The 12,738-nt window shown below is 42.7% G+C and overlaps 1 protein-coding gene across 1 annotated transcript in view; it reads left to right on the top strand.

The window, feature by feature from the left end:
• Bmp6 (bone morphogenetic protein 6) overlaps nt 1-12,738 on the top strand; it is a 157,563-nt gene that overhangs the window by 62,329 nt on the left and 82,496 nt on the right. The gene's annotated exons all lie outside the window — the stretch shown is intronic.

Raw genomic sequence — 12,738 nt, 5'->3', positions numbered from 1 at the left:
TTTGGCTTTAGAGTTTTTATGAAAAATTGGAAAGCTCATTTGTATATATAGGGGTACTTTGGGTGTGGGACCCAAATCTAAACACAAAATTAATCTGCTTATACACATTTGTCCAAAGGTCATGTCATAAAATTGTGTGTGTGTGATGTATGCATATGTTCGTGTGTGTGTGTGTGTGTGTGTGTGTGTGTGTGTGTGTGTGTAGACCAGAGATCAATACTAGTATCCTCTTCAGTCCCTCTACACTTTATTTTTTTGAGTCAAGGTCTCTTGGGGATCATGTGTCATTGATTCAGCTATGCTGGCTGGCACGGAGCTCTAGTGACTTGTCTGTCTGTACCTGTCCTCCAGTGCTGGGGTTACAGGTATACCTTGGATTCTGACTTTTATGTTAGTGCTGGGAATCTGCTCTTGGGCTTTCATGCTTTTAAGGTAGCACTTCACTGACTGAGCCATCTCTCAGCCCTGTGTTATACAGTATTCAAAATATGTTAATGAAATGAAGTATGCATATATACATATACATATTTTGACTGTGACCTATCTTGTGAGATCAGACATTTTTCCCTTGTCATGACTTAAGTTCTTGATTCCGGAGCAGCAGAAATGTTTGAATCAAGGGTGTACCACCTGTGTGGAGAACCTCAGAAGTATGAGAACTTGAATTGATTATTAACTTGGCATCCTGGAGGCTATTGGGTGGTTTGAGGAGAGCCACTGGTGGAAAGAGCTGGATGAATTAGAATGGGGTAGTGACCTGTCTAGTTTTATGTCAACTTGACACAAGTTAGAGTCATCAGAGAAGAGGGAGCCTCAACTGAGAAAACGCTTCCATTTGGGCTGAGAGCAAGCCTGTAGGGCATTTTAAAAACTACTCATTCACGAGGGAGAACCCAGCCCATGATAAGCAGCGGGACCAACCCTCGATTGGTAGTCTTGGGTTCTATAAGAAAGCAGACTGAACAAATCATGTGGAGAAAACCAGTAAGCAGCATCCCTCCATGGCCTCTGCCTCAGCTCCTGCCTTCAGGTTCCTGCCATTAGAGTTCCTGTCCTGACTTCCTTCAGAGATGAACAGTAATGGTGGAAGCATACACCAGATAAGGCTTTTCCTTCTCGAGTTGTGTTGCTCACGGTGTCTCATCACAGCACTAGTGACCCTAAGATAGGTAGGGTAGGATTGAGGGGGGACTGAGGGTGTCGAGGAGCAGAGAGAAGACAGCTGGTGTGAACTCTGGCTGGGGAGGGAGGAAAGGGCTAAGCATACAGAGGGTGGAGTTCTGTCAGAGGGACTTAAGCATGCTTAAATGGTCCCTGGGAGGGATCCAGCCAGCATGGCTGACTCTGCAGGAGAAACAAGACGACAGAGAGGATAAGGTGGACCAACTCGCCCTCGTGATAGGGTAATGTGTGCTGCCCGTGGGTTTCCTAGTTTTCTGTGGCAATGGAGGTTTTTTCCTGGGTACTTCCTAAGGTCCTATCTTTCCGGTCTGAAAAACCTTCACATTGTATTAGATGCCTCTTTGCCAGTTGTTTTCTTTACCTAGGAAAAAGTGTCTTTTCTCCAACATTCTAATACAGTTAAAGTCAGTATTTTTATTGTAAAGTGGATGTGATTCTTCAGCAACTTGGTTAAATTGTCTTATATGTTACACAGGCCTGAGGTACGACTTATCTCCATATAGCCTGCTTACCCCGTGTCTCACATCAGACTTCATAACAGGCCCTTCTTCCCCAGCTCCTTTGTGATTAACATTTTGAAAAATAAAGTATCTGATGTATCTTCTTGGCTCTCCTCTGCTTAAAACCTAAATCCTTTTTCTTTATTTCTCTAGTGTTGGTTTCTATCAATAAACCTGTTGTCTGTAGAGCTCAGTGAATCCATGTCTCTCTTTGTGTCATCTGAAGGTGACCTGTTCCTCTTGGTATTGCGTGTGCCGTTAGAAAATGAGGTTTTTCTTTGCTGGAGTAAAGTTTTCAAATTGGCATCTCAAACTTAAGTATCTTTCCCCCAGAACATCTTTTATTATAAAAACTGTATGGGATGACATTCAGTTGGTCTTGTAAAATCCTTTGGACTTTAAATGTCCACGCTTGATGTTAGCATTGGAGATCTAACTTGCAAGTTAAAAAGATGCAGTAAGTTGTTCTTGGTCCACATTGGAAGTCATTCTACTCCTCAGTTGGATGCTAACCCAGAGTTTTAGGAGCAGCAAGAGAAGTGGGGGGGCCAGTTGTCCCAGAATAGCTTGGCTACTTCCTGGTTTGGGTGGAGCAGTAGTCACATGATTCCTTTCTCTTTCCTGGGACCCTAGAGTATTCTGTGGAGATCACATGCTGAAGTGCACTCTTCACTCCAGGATAGGGGAGCCCCTAGGACCCTCCCTACTTAGTAAGTATAACACATATGGAATATCCCTTATCCAAATGCTTGGGGACCAGATGTACTGCAGCTTTTGGACGTGTTCCAATTCTGGAGTATTTACACAGACATAACGAGCTATCTTGGGGATGAGTCCGAAGTCTAAACACAAAATTCAATTATGTTTTGCATACATACACCTAATATACATAGCCTGCTAGTGATGTATGCAGTATTTTAAATAGTTTTGTTTGTGAGACAGAGTTTCACAGCATGGAATTTTCTACTTGTGGTATCATGTCAACACTCACAGCCTCAGATTTTGCAGTGTTTCGGACTAGGAATGCTCAACTGTGCTTACAAACCAAGAAACGTTGTCATGGTGATGAGAAATGTAGGTCACTCCTAGAGAAGACTGATCCCCACCCCCATGCCAAACACCTGCCTAGGTAGCTTGAGGGGTCACTTGAGGTTTGCAGATGGGTGCAGTGCTGTACCAGCTAGGGTCCCCCTTCCATCCCCCACCCTGAGTGATCCTTTCTCAGCAGCTCTGACATAGTGACAGGCACTTGTGGTTTCCCCACGGATGCTGCTGGAAGAAGAGAGAGGGTACAGTATCTCTACTTCAGAAGTGATGGCAGAAACGCATGCATGTTGCTGAAATGAATGAAATTCATTCATTCACAGGTTGTGATGGTTCGTTTCTGGGTTTCTCTCCTCCTATACCGTAACTGCCATCTTTGCTGTTAGCGGTCATGGTGAATGAGAAAAGAGGTGTTGGGTGTGTGGGATTGGAATTGCCAGGCACTTAGTGAAATCAGTTGTCTTACTATACAATGCTTGCCTTTTTCTGTTAGACTGGGGAGAAGGCCATGCTGACTTTACATGTAGTTTTCTTTTTGCTTTCAACTTCAGTTCCCTGATTAAGGTCACGGGGCGGGATGATTTTCCTTAACTGTCTTCCTGTGACCTACCGTGTCTGCTGCTGGCAGCGCTGTGAGGAGAACTTTAACTTTCAATTATGTCTTTTGCCTTTCCAAAAAAAAAAAAAAAAAAAAAAAAAAAGTCTCTTTATGGAGGGGGAGGACGTGGCTCAGGGAAAAAAAAACACTTGTACATAAAACAGCTGTTAAGCAAATCTCCACACACAGAGATCAAGAGAATGTGAAGAAATATGTTCTTCTGAGGACCCTTTTAGCAACTTGGAACCTCCTTTGCAGAATAAATACAGCCGTGGTATAAGTTTTTGGTAACTTAGTTACTGAGAAATAACATCGAGATCCTTAGATCCTCAAACCTCCTTTGAAGAAACAAACAACAAACAAACAAATAAACAAACAATTCTGATTTCTATTGTAACAATGCACAAGATGCTAAAGAAACTTCAATGGGCTTGCCCTTTGATTAACTATTTGCCCCAAAGAGGGTCAAAAAAAAAAAAAAAAAAAATGCTCACAGCAGAAGTCAAGGATTCCAGCAGGGAGATTTGGTCTCCAGGCTCCCTGGACAATGAAAAAGGGTCTCTAGCTTCTTCTTGCTCTTTCTTCCTGTGACCAGCTGTAGTGGGGACACTGCTCAATGGCATTCTGGAAATCTCTGTGCTATCCCCCAGAGAGCATTCCTAGACTCACCTCTTTTGTACACTCTTAGGAACACCTGGAATAGTGTATTGCCTGAGGTGTCTTGTGTAGGCTGGAGTTGCGTCTCTGAGGTATGAAGTCGCTATAAAGCTTCATGGTCACACTCAGAGAATTCTTGTTGTGTGCTACAGATGTTTTATAGTTTATTTCCAAACAGCTGTTTTTCCCTTCTTTAGTCTGTTTTTCTTTTATTTATTTCTTTTTCCTTTTTTTTTTTTTTTTTTTTTTCAATAAAATCCTTCCGGAAACCATTCAGCTCGCATCCTTGGCAAAGTGCTTTGCAGAAGCCTTCAGGTTCCCTGTCGTGGTAGACTCTCACCAGCACCTGTTGCTATGACCACTCAGTTTAGCAGGTTGCCATTTGGAAAGCTAGAAGTTCAATGCATGCATGTCAAAACTGTAGACTCAACCGCCCTAGAACAGAGCAGCCCCCAGCGATGGGTACCCCTTCCTGCTGGTTCATGAGACAGTGTAGAAAGTGGAGATTACAGGGGCTGCACTCATGATTGATGGCAAGCTCAGTCAGAGCATCAGTTAGGAAAGCTCCCTTTGCAGGGTTTTGGTCGCAAGGTTTAAAGGAAGTAGTTTCTTAAAGGTACCCTGCTTTGGCATTCCCTGCCCCTTCCGCCTTTGCCGGCAGCTAGCTGTCCCTGACCTTTAAGAGGTATGAACAGGAGGAGGAATTAAGACCCATAGATAATCCTTAAATCTTGTTAATGATTTTCGCATCCTTAGCTGGAATCATTTTCCCCAGAGCTGCCCCATGGAGCTAAATGGCTAGTTTAAATGCAGTCTCCACCTGTTTCTCACCCCGCTAATCCTCTGCTCGAGGGTCAGGGGTGGTGGGAGGCAGAAATAAAAAAAGTCCAACCAGGGAGGGAGAGATGAACTGAGGGGGAAACCTTGGATAACTGTCTGTCAACTCTTAGAAAGCGGGAAATGTGTCTGGTGTGCGTGTCTCTTTTGCCAGTTGTACAAGTACAAGCTCACCATCTGTGCTGCAAACAAGGACACGGGGGAAGCACCCCGTTGAGTCAGCGGCCGAGATGGAGTTACACCTCTCAGGCAGCTATCAAGTATTTAGGGATGAAGTGCTGCAAAGGCACGGGGGTGAAAACAATCTATAAAGACGGGTTTGGCCGGCGCTCAAAAATCTTAGACAGTTGCAACACAGTCCTTGGCTCCGATGCTGGATTTTTCCCATTCATGCACATTTTTTGACAGATGAATTGTTGCAGACTGTGAAAAAGCTCTGCAAGGAATCCACTCTGTTCCTCTTCTCTGAGCAGGGCTCCATCTGCTTGCAGCCTTCAGGCTAGCAAACCCAGGTGCCCTGCCTTCTGAGTCATGTGCCCCTCGGTCCCGGCCCCTTCTCTGCCTTAGCTGTTCTGTCAAGAGAGGTCTAGGTCACCCTTGGGGTGGGGGCCATGTGTGTATGTGTTAGGCTGGAATGAACCCTGTATTTGCTAAATCCTGGACACTGGTATAAGTCTTCTGGAATTTGTATTTCTTAATTCCTATGGAATGCTTATTACTTTCATTATAGCAGTAAGAGGGAAAAAAACCAAACCAAACCAACAACAACAACAACAAAAAAAAAAAAAACCCAACAACAACAACAACTTAGAAGCCCACAGTGACTTGCCCTTGACATTTTCCTTCCAAAGCTAGCCTTTCCTTTTTTGCTGATGGCAAGACAGACACCTCCTGGATTTCTGGCTGGTAGATTTTTTTTGTTATTTCTTTTTGTTTGTTTTTGAGACAGAAGCCCACTACGCGAGCCCCAGCTGGTCTTAACGTTCACCCCTCCTGCTCCAGCCTTCCAGTACTAAGAGTACAGATGTGTATCACTGGACCCTGCTTTTAGATTTAAAAAAAAGGGGGGGAGGGTTGTGGAGTGTTTTTCCCTGTATGGTGGTATATGCCTATCTCTATCTCAGTATTGAAGAGGCTGAGGCAGGAGGATTTTAAGTTCCAGTTTAGCTGAGGCAATACAATGAGACTCCATCTCAAAAAAAAAAAAATTAAAATCAAGTCATTTTTGATGAAATGGGCACCCAGCTTGACATGGTTTTAAATATATAACTTTAGACCACATACAATAAATGTGCCCTGTTACAGATCTCATAAATGGGTGATTGGTGTTTAATTGCAAAGATGGTCCAGCCTTCTAGTATGGGCAGTCTTTGCATAACTCTGGAATTTATTTCTAGAATCACTGGAGTAAAATGAAGGCTTTTGAAATCTCTCTCTGGAGGCTTAATCAATTAAGTTTCATCCCTTGGGTATTCTTGTGTGATGGCGTGGTAGCAGCTAGCAATAGACCTCAAATTAAGGCTATAGCTTACTCTAGGTACCCCACATTAAAAGAACTATGTCTATTTATATTATCTCCTTGTCACCATAATGAACACTCAAGATAAAACAAAATATAAACACGTGTACATTGGCTCAAAGTTTTGGATGTTTTAGTATATGGTTAATTAGGTCTGTTATGTTGGGTCTGTGGCATCACCATTCATTGGAGTGGGGATCACACTGGGGAACAGGACCATTCACTTCATAGCCCAGACATGTAAATGAGAATGGGGACAAGGATGGAGTCTCTTAATTCTCTTTGAGGGTACATGCCACTGACTTGAAGGCTTCCTACTAGGCCCTTCCTTTTAAAGAATCCACAAACCAGTGCGACCATGGAGACCACGAAGCTCTTTGAGTGACATTTAAGATCAGCTTCCTCAGATGGACTTTAGATAGGTGGTAACTAACGGCCATGTCAAAGATGGAACACATGTGTGTATGGTTGTACACTGATGCAAAACTGAGAAAATAAACAGCTACTCCCAGTGTGGCTGTTCATTGAACAACTATAAACCCTTTATATGTTTTTAAGCTACCAATTAAAGATTAAAAATAAAACAAAACGAAACTTGGATAGTTTCAGAGTTGGATGTGATATCCCAAAAATCCTGACACTGGGTATATGTCGGAGTATATATTCAGCAATGCATTAAAGTTTGGAAGTTTTCTCCTTCCTGCTCGGGAAAATATGCATTGCAAATTATGGGGGGGGGGATGTCAGGAATGGTTATTTTGTTTCCTAATTTAAATAAACTTATTAACATAGATGACCAACCTTATTGACATATACCTCAACCATATTAACATATTCTAACCTTGTTGACCTATATCCCAACCAACAACATTCTATATAAAACTCTGTATTAAATTCTAACGTGTTTGTGGAAAGGGAGAGACAGTGGGACCTGGTGGTATTTGTTCCCTGCTAAGCCTTGCCATGGCTTCTCCTCGCCTCTATTTGTCTTCAGAAGACGAGCTCCATGCTTTGTCTTCAGAAGCTCTTCCTTTGGAATGTGCTCTTAGATGGCGGTGGTTTGCATTTAGCACTCGGAACTTTCCCCCATGGATTGGTAGTATATGCTTGATGATTAATGGCATACGTTTAAAGCATCCAGTTTGATGTGATGTGTTTAGAATAAAATGTTACCTGAAGTATTTACCATAGTCAACCATCACTTGCGCTTCGTCTTTTTTGTGTGAGATGAGTTAACTTACAGTCTACCTTCTTAGCAGATTGCAAGTGTGTGGTCCATGTTATTAACCTTTTTCACCATGGTACATTAGGTCTGGAGGCTTGAGAAACAGAGCTCTCTAGAGCTGAGACTTGTACATGCTGTTCTAGGGAGTGTCGGGGAATGCTTGTCTGACAGTTGTCACTCGGAGGCCATTTTGATTCTTGGGACATTAGTAGCACTAACAGAATTGAATGGGACACAAACCACCAGCTTCTGTCACCCTTGTGTGATGTCACCTGCATCGTCCAAGGCTGTTTCCCACCAGTCACCATCAAAGACTAGGTATCTGCCCAATTCCTCCTCCACCCCTGAGTACCTCACAAATCTACCCACCCCTGCCCACTTTCATGTTCAAATGTGCCTGTCTGCAGACTCCTCCCCAGGGCACCAAAATAAGCTTGGTTCTTTCTTTTCCAAATGCCTCTCTCCAGCCTGTTTCCCACTCTGTACTCTAGGTTAGAAATCTTACTGACTAGCTTTTCCTCATAGGGTTGGATCTCAGTTACTGAGTTTGTATGGCTTCAGAAAGTAAGTGGCAAGGATATGTCTGTTCTTGGTTATCTTCTTTTTTTCCAGGCAAATCCACTGGATTAACATTTTACATTTCCTACTCTTGTCTCTTCCTACTTTGAGATATGCTGTGTAGTGGTCCATTTTGTAATACTGTGACTAAATGACTGATGCCAGGTTCTTTCTAAATAATAGAAGTTTAATTAGCTCAAGTTTTAGAGTCAGAGTCAAGGGTTAGGTGGTTTCATTGACTCAGCCTGTAGTGAGATCCTTTCAGGCTGGGTAGCATAACCATTGTAGGAACTTGTGGGAAGGTGATCACCTGGTAGGAAAAGAATACAGAACACAGAAACAAAGTCTCATTGTATTATAACTTCCTCTCAATAGGACTAATAGATCCCATAAGAACCACCTATTCTTCCTGAAGACCAGGGACTCAACCACTTCTCGCCAGGCCCCACCCCTTCCAGGTCGTATCATCTTTCTACATTATCATGCTGAAGTTCCATTTGCCAACACATTAACCTTCGGGGGAGAAACTGCCTCAGAACCAGAGCTCTCCTGGACTTTCTGGCACCTAGTCTAAGCCAATGTGTCAAGATCATGTGGTTGTACAGCAGTTGGTTTCAATCTTGAGCACATGCTGGACATACCAGCAATCCCCTCTGCCCTCTGGGGCCCTTACTCGCCACAATGTTTTTCTGAGTTATGCAAGCAACTACATCCGCCCTTCTGCCCCTGAGTGTTGTGGGCTGTTGATGCCTCTCAGGGCCCTCAGACGGGATCTGAAAATATACTGTGTGCTGTCACTTTGGAGCATAAGCTTTGCCTGAGGATGGGACTCATCTTCTGGGCCCCATACTCATGTTAGTCACAAGACAAAGAGGAGAATATGAGGGGCCTGGGAAATGAATGCATCTGCATCGTTGATAATTTACAGTAAATATGCTACAGTCACGACAGTCCTAAATCATACTGTCACTGTTGAGAGAAGACAAGGAAATGAGATGCCATGTGGCAGCAGCCATCACTCTTACTCAAGGTCTAGGGTAGGACAAGGGTTTGGACGTGGGCTGACTTGATATCACTGCTGTTTAAAACAGAGAAAAGGCCATTCTCCAAGGAACACTTGTTACGGTATGAAAAGAACCAGCTGCAGAATTTCCTAATGTAGACGAGACCTTCCCTACTCCACAGAGAAAATTTTCTCTACCTCGGGATCACCTTACTGTCTAGGAAATTATAAAAATCCCTTCAGAAAACACAACCCCCCCTTTTGGTTCTTGTAAGCAATCTAGCATAATAGTTACTATGTTAAAGAAAAAAAAAAGGACCATGGAACCATCTCTTCTTTGTTAGTCACTATAGATTAAAGCACCTACTGTATGCTGGGATTGGGGAACCCTGTGGAATTAAAACTTTGTCTCCATGTCTGTAACTTTGCATGAGGAGAAACAGAGAGATGAGGATTTTTATTTTATGTCTAGCCTGTGATTTTGAAAGAAGCATAGAGGGTAGCGGGGGAGGTCCCCAAGGAGGAACACTAGCTCCATTTGAGGTACTGGCTTAGATGAACAGATTCAGAGGCGAATCCTAATTAAAAAGAGAGTCAGTTTCAGTAGATAATCTCTAGAGGCCGTTGTCAACCTGTGCATCATGACCGTTGGAAAGCACCGGTTTCCAACCATCTTAGGACCTCCCAACCATAAAGTAATTTTTGTAGCTACTTTGTAGTTTTGCTCAGTTTCTAAGACCACTGAAAATATGTGTTTTCTGATAGTTACAATGCACAGGTTAAGAACCACTGATCCAGAGGTTGTGATTGGCAGAGCTAGGGGCTGCTCCAGGCTGAGAAGATGAAGAAAGGGAGTCACAGAATACAAAATCAGCTATTACTCAGAGATCTTTACCACAAAGGGATGTGGCCAGAGAGGCCAGACACCAGGCTAGTTGGAGGCCATTTAAGACACAACCCTCTTGCTAATGACAATGCACTGAGGCAGTCTAATCAGGAATAATGTGGTCAGCCTGTGTGATCTTAAGGTACCCCACAATGCACACTTGGTGTAAGAATGGTGAGTACAATAGAGCCTGGAGATGGGAAGCCATCCTAGACTATAGCAAAGAGATGACGGCGTGGATGAAGATCTGGAGACACAGTAAAAGTGTTGAGAGGGGAATTCAATCCCAGTTACTTTGCACTAAACCAGAACTGGAGAGTGATGGTTGAATGTGTGAGCTGTCAATGACTCCCAGGCACAGATCTTAAGAACTTTGATGGATGGGGGCCTCTTAATACCTTAGAGAATGAAGGGAAACAGTAGATTTGTAGAAGACAGTTTGACATATGCTGAGTTAGAGGAACCTTTTGAACCCATCAGGTAGACAACTAGAATTTTCAAGAAAGGCCAAGACTAGTGTTGAGAGACTACAGCCTAGATTGATACATAACTTAATAAACATGAATGGCATTGCCCAGATAAGTGCCTAAGATTAAAAATGAGGTAGTTTCTAGGATAGGCTAAGAAGCAGGTAGGTAGTAAAGAGGACTCTGGTAAGGAGGTGAGGAAGACAGCAAGGTGTGGAAGGTCAGTCAGTGGAGTCAATATGCTGGTCTACAGAGAGGTTTAAAAAGCAGAGAAGAACTCCGTCTGTGTTTCTGAAGGGAGGAGGAAGAGGGGCAGAGATGGAGAGACAGGGAGACTGAGAGATGGGGAGACAGGAGGGAGGGAGGGGGAGGGAGGGGGAGAGAGAGAGATTAAGCTCAAGATTCATCCATCCATCTATCCATTCATCCATCCATTCATCCATCCATCCATCCATCCATGGTGGTGCAGGGGAGGGATGTCTTGGCAGAGTTAGTAAGGGTGAAGCCAGAAGTAGCCACAGTGTTCGAGAAAGGTTGGTAGTGTTTAGGAAAGTCTCTTTTGGGCCAGATGATGGACACATGATTATTTCTCCATCCCGTTCTCTACATTGTTGCTCAAAGGCCTGCTAAATGACATCCCTTCTTCCTTACGTACGAGAGGGCTAGAGCTAAGATTAATCTTTGATGTGGGGAGATTGAACCAATCCTACTCCAAGTTCTTACCAGATATAAAATGGACATTCTAGGTAGAGAAAAAAATTTCTGTATGTCTCTAGTATCTTGAGTCTTAGAAAATCTAGACTTCCTGTGATAGTTATTTTGTTAGAAAAAGCAAAACTTAACAAATAATGTGATTTTTTTACTCCTTTATATTTTTAGTGTAACAATCCCTATACTGCTTAGTAATGTTAACACATGCAATCTTAGTTCTATTTTACAACAAGATTTAATCTATAAAGAAACTAATGCTGTAGCTTAAAAAAATAAACCATAAAATTTCTAGACTCGTATAGAATCAAATCTTTACATTTTTAAATTAGTGAAATAACTTGGGAAATAGTGCTCTTATCCACAGGTATAAATCTTTCTGGATACCTGGTTCTATCTTAAATGATTTATCACAGCTCATAAAAAGAACCTAAAGGGTTTTTGTTTGTTTTAACTTTTTTTGTAATGTGGGTTGGAGTTTATTATTTGTCAACTTTAAAATTCTGAATGTAAGCCCCTTTATTGAGGCCCACCTCTTCGCGGCATGGTTCTGTGTAGAAGAACCAATCCAAAGATGAGGAGGTTTTGGTAAAGCAACAAGAAAATTTGCAGTAACTACAACAAATATACATCGTCACACTCTTTGTGAGGTGACACACTGGAAATTCCAGGTGGTGCTTATTTTTAAACGTATGCTCTATTTAATGTGTCCCTAAGTTCTCAGTCTCCAAAATAAATCCAGTGTGGGCAGCACCCCATCTTCCATCTGCCATGCAGAACGTGGGCTGTTACAAATCCCAAGCAACCAAGTGTTAGAATCATTCCAGCCTTGTCTTGGCATCCAGTGCCAAGGAACGGATATTCTAATAGGTGATGTATTTTAATCTTAATAAGCACCTAAGAATTCATTGAGTAAGAAGTTAAGGTTAGCAACTGACCTTGGCAGATGGAGGCTTATAAATTCTGTCAATGTGAAATTGGATTGTAGTTGAGGAATAAGAGTGGGTGTTAAGGAAGAAGGGGCGTAAACCACCACCCTGCAAATGGGGACATTTCCTCACAAAACCGTTCTTCTTGGACATTATTCACGACTGTACCTTTGATTTATTTTTCTCCATGGGTCTGTAAATCTCTTTCTTGGATTGAGGATTGCATGAGTAGTAAGTTCCATGTGCGCAGAGATGGCTTGGTCCATCTCTTAGACTGCAACTTTAATAAATACGGCAACAAAATGTTAGAGACGTCAACATAAAAAGGGATTTGAGGGCTTGTATTTAATTGTATGTGTATTTCTTTTTTACTAATGGGCCTTCCCTGTGAGGTCCAGTCTCATCATGATGGGATGAGAAGCCCAGACACTAGCACCTGAGTAGAGGTGTTCACTGGCTCATCGTTCTTGTGAGGTGGGATGGCTTCCGCTTGTCATCGTGTTGTGGATCTTCTGTATCTGTTGTTTTCTTCCCCCATACCCCAAGCTAATGTGCATATGGAATTCTCTAGCACTTGAATCTTAGACTGTTAACTAGTTGACTTGTTTGTTTGGGTGAAGTACTG

This window comes from Arvicanthis niloticus, chromosome 8, assembly GCF_011762505.2.
Source record: "Arvicanthis niloticus isolate mArvNil1 chromosome 8, mArvNil1.pat.X, whole genome shotgun sequence".
Lineage (NCBI taxonomy): Eukaryota > Metazoa > Chordata > Mammalia > Rodentia > Muridae > Arvicanthis > Arvicanthis niloticus.
This window is presented reverse-complemented; position numbering and strand designations above follow the sequence as displayed.